Here is a 4590-nt window from a genome sequence, read left to right as displayed (position 1 = left end):
GGAATTCCCCGGCGCCGCCAGCCTGAGCGCCCATTGGTCTGCACCCCCGTCGTGACGTCACGCCAGGGAAACGGGAAAACCCCCGCGCGTCACGTGGTCGTGGGGGCGGGGCCGACCGGGAAGGGGTGTCTGGGCACTGTGGAGGGGCCAGGCGAGAGTCACTGCCCATTACCCTGGACAGAACAACTGAAACCTGCCCAGGGCGGCTCACGCCTTACCCAGTGAGCTAGCCGGGAAGCCGAGCCCCTCGCCTTTTGTTTTCCCAGTAGGACTTGAGCGTGCTGTTTCTCAGGCTGGAAGGGAAGCTTCAGAAGTTGTGCTACCCAGAGATGTCATTGATAATCTTTATGAAATCCGCGAGGTTTCTTCAGCTGCAAATTAGGGAATGAAGATACTTAGTGAACGTTTAAAACTGGAATGCCAGAATGTAGATTTGTTTCGTACCTTGTTGTATCCCCAGTGCTTAGGACACAACATAGTAGGTAGGTGCCCAATAAATATTTTTGAATGAATGTATGGAGGTTGTATATGTTTTGTCCTTCCCCACTACCTCTCTAAAATACTTGGAAATAGCACAGAGTGCCTGGCATTGTGTGCACGCCTGTAATCCCAGCAACTCTCCAGGCTGAGGCAGGAGGATGTCAAATTCAAGGCTCAAAAATTTAGAGAGATTCTGCTTCAAATAAAGATAGGGGCAGTGACTGGGGATATAACTAAGTTGGTAGAGTGCTTGCCTTGTATGTATGCACACAGGCCCTGGGTTCAAACCCCACCACCACCAACACACACACACACACACACACACAAAGAGGGGGGCAGTTGGGGATGTTGCTCAGTGGTAGTGTTAGCACAAAAGGACTGATGGGTTGCAGACTTCACCAATCCACACAGCTTTATTCAGGAACAGAGTGATGCCTCTGAAGGACCCACTTTCCTGGTGTACAATGAACCATCAGCCAAAGGGGGAGTTCAGGTTTGTGTAGGTTACACTGAGAGGTGACTTAATAAACATGTCAGTTTGGGCTATCTACTGGGCCAGATGAAGGGTGTGGGGTCAGTGGTCAGTATGTGGGAAAGTTTAGGGTGGGATCAATGCTTTGGCTTCTTCCCAGAAACTATCATCTTAGACTTGATATATATATATACGCACATACAGAGCACTTTGAGTCCAAAGGCTCAGTGACTCAGTCTGGGAACGGTGGCAGCCCTGCTGTACGTACAGAGCAGTGTGCCCACAGTGCCTGGTACCTGGCAAGAGCACCAGCAGCACTAGCCAGAATTAGAATGGTTGCAGAGGAGACTGAGGCTCAGAGAGGGGGTCACACTATCAGACTCAAGTTTGGATGCAACCCCAGGCACCCCCAGACCTCAGAACCAAAGTTTGATATCCTCCCTGTGTGCTCGTGCAAACTTTGGATGTTCCACCTCTTCTCTCCATGGCCCATCTGGATTCATTGATCCATTCAACATACACTTATTTAGCTGGGCACAGTGATGCACACCTGTAATCCTGACAGCTCGGGAGTCCGAGGCAGGAGGATCGCGAGTTCAAAGCCAGCCTCAGCAAAAGCGAGGTGCTAAGCAACTCGTAGAGACCCTGTCTCTGAATAAAGTACAAATAGGGCTGGGGATGTGGTTCAATGGTCAGGTATCCCTGGTACACGTACACACACACACACACACTTTAGCATGTGTTGTGTGCTACAATCTGCATGAATAGTAGGGAACAGGGCTTTGCTGCTCTGGTCTTGTAGCTTCTCATGCACAGCAGTGATTCCCAGAGTGTGGCCTCCAACCTTTCAGGTGATGGGCAGGAGGCCCAAGTTGGAGAATTAATGCCATAGAGCAAAATACAGAGCAAACTTCATCTCACAGAGGACCAGGCAGCAAATACGTCAGGCTTTAGGTTTTGAGGGCCAGGTGGTCTTGACTCTCAACACTGCCACTGCACACCATCAGTCAACGGCAGTACAAAAGCAGGCGTGTAGACGGGCGTGATGGCCCACTCCGTGCTCCCAGAGGCTCCAGAGGCGGAGGCAGGAGGATTTCAAGTTCAAGACCAGCCTCAGCAATTTAGTAAAACCCTGTCTCAAAATTTTAAAAAATAAATAAAAAGGACTGGGATGTAGCTCAGTGTAAAGCACTCCTGGGTTCAATCCCCAGTTCCAAAAAGAAAGAACAAACAAACAAACAAAAAAAGATAAAGTAGTAATGAGTGTGGCTGTTCCAACAACATTTTTATGGATGTTACAAGTGAAATTTCACTGGATGTAGCTCAGAGGTAGACACTTGCCTAGCATGGATGAGGCCCTGGGATCCATGTCCAGTACTGAAAAAAAAGTTAGTGCAATTTCATACAATTTTCACATAAAGGAATACATTCTCTTTCTTCCTGCCAGATGGGGAATGTACTGACATCATAACAAGGCTGGACAGAGACACGCCCCTCGATGGTATGAAATACCAATTATCACACCGTGAGCCACGAAAAGAGCATGAGATTATTCCTTAGATTGTAAGAACCACTTAAAATGCAAAAACCATTCAAAAACAAGTGGCAGGTGGATTTGGCATCTAGGCATTGCCAGAGAGGTTGTGGTTTGTGTGTAATCAGACTGCCTGGGTTCAAATCCTAGACCAAGATTGCTGTGTGACTTCAGGCAACTGACTTCATCTCTCTGAACTTGTTTCCGGTCTGTAAAACGGGTCTTTAATGACAGTTGTGGGGATTAAATACTAATAATATGTTGGATGTGGTGGCACACGCCTATAATCCCAGCTGCTTGGGAAGATACGGCAAGAGGACCACACTTGAGCCTAAGAATTTGAGGTCAGCTGGAGCAACACAATGAGACCCCATCTCAAAAAATAATCATAATCATAATCACTGTAATAACAGTGGTAGCTCTTCCATGTGACAGGTACTGTTCAAAACACTTTAGGTCCGCACTACTTGCATTGCAATGTTTTTGTATGACGTTGGACAAACTCCTTCCTTTCTGCGGGACTGTTTCCTGATCTGTGAGAGGAGGCTCCACAGCATGCTCCACAGGATTGTCAGGAACATTCCATTTAGAGAATTACTGCACACGACGCGGGCAGTGGTGTATGCCTGTAATCCCAGCTATTCAGGAGGCTGAGGCAGGAGGGCTGCATGTTCAAGGTAAACCCGGGCAACTTAAAGACCCATCTCAAAAGAAAACTAAAAAGGGGCTGCAGGAACAGCTCAGTGGAGCACCCCTGGTTCAATCCCCGGGACAAAAAAAAAAAAAAAAAAAAAAGTTACACTCAGTGTTAACAGTGCCAGGCACTGTTCTAAAAGTTGGGGACGTGATAAGGAAACACAGACAAAAGCCCTTGCCATCAAGAAGCCAAAATCCAAGCAAGAGAGGTGGAAAATGGATAAATAACCATCTGGTGGTGATGGTATTATGGATAACAGCAGGAAATATGAATAGAATTTGGGGGATACTTGGGTTAGTAAGTTTGGGGAGGGTCTGAGGTAACATTTGAGTAGAGACTTGAAGGTGAGAGATCCATGTGGATTTCTGGGGGGTACATGTTCAGGGTACAGGGAACAAGTGCAAAGGCCCTGAGGTAGGAAGATGTGTGGCTTAAGAACAGAGGATGGGGAGGCTGAAGCAGGAGGATCCCAAGTACAAGTCCTAGAGGACATAGGATCAGGGAAATCATCCTGGAGGAGGCCCCCAAGCTGCAACCTGGAGGGTGCATGGGGCATGAAGTTTTGAGCCAGGGTGTGTTCAGGAAGGGTTTGGTAAGCGAAGTAGAGCCCAGAGGAGCTAGGCTGTGGAGCCCGGGAACTCTCTCAGGGCACTGGGGAGCCATGGACTGATGAAGAGCAGGGCAGGGAATGAAGCAGACCCAGGGTCCCTGAGGGATGGCAGCTGCCTGCGGTGCCACACATGGGGTTCTGTGGGCACCACCCTCTCCCAGGCGCCTCAGCCCCTGCCTGGCTCTGCAGACTGGGGGGTGGGCGGGGACTCAGGTGTGGCACCCAGCCGGCCTCCTCGGAGCTGAAGAGACCCACCCGCCCAGACAGCTGTGGGTAATCGGGGTCCCAATCCCTTCGGAAGGCTGGAGCCCAGCCACCTCACTTTAAGTGGGTGACAGTCCCAGCTGGCAGGACCAAGTGAAGGCACCAGCATCAGAACCAGGGGCCAAGTGGAGGCAGTCCTGGGCGCTCAGCCACCCACACCTGGTGCTGCCCCAGGTTCAAGGACGCTGCTTCTTGCCGCAGCTGGAGAGCGGCATGTCAGCAGGCCAGGGAGCCTGCAGTGTCCCTCCCGCGGCAGCTGCCTTCACTCAGGAGGCAGGCCTCTGCTGGGCAGCACCCGGCCCTGCCTAGTGGCCTGGGGTGTGGACAAGCCTCGGGCAGCCAGCCCACCGCCAGCAGCTCCCCAGCAGCTTCCGAAAGGCTGACAGTTTCAGAAGCCCCTGGAGGGCAGTGGGAGGGGAGAGGTGAGAAAGGGGCCTGGTCCCCAGGCGCGGCTCCCCGCACTCACCACTCTGCAAACGCACTGGGCAGGCCTCCCTCCCAAAGCCAGGAGAGCCACCAGCCCCCAGGAGAGC

General features: G+C 51.2%; 1 non-coding gene across 1 annotated transcript; it reads right to left on the bottom strand.

The window, feature by feature from the left end:
• Positions 1-2393: 2393 nt before the first annotated feature.
• LOC124967648 (small nucleolar RNA U13) lies at positions 2394-2494 on the bottom strand. The gene has a single exon (XR_007105570.1). It is a non-coding gene; the product is annotated as a small nucleolar RNA U13 (small nucleolar RNA).
• Between the last annotated feature and the right edge of the window lie 2096 nt (positions 2495-4590).

This window comes from Sciurus carolinensis, chromosome 16, assembly GCF_902686445.1.
Source record: "Sciurus carolinensis chromosome 16, mSciCar1.2, whole genome shotgun sequence".
NCBI classification, from domain to species: domain Eukaryota; kingdom Metazoa; phylum Chordata; class Mammalia; order Rodentia; family Sciuridae; genus Sciurus; species Sciurus carolinensis.
This window is presented reverse-complemented; position numbering and strand designations above follow the sequence as displayed.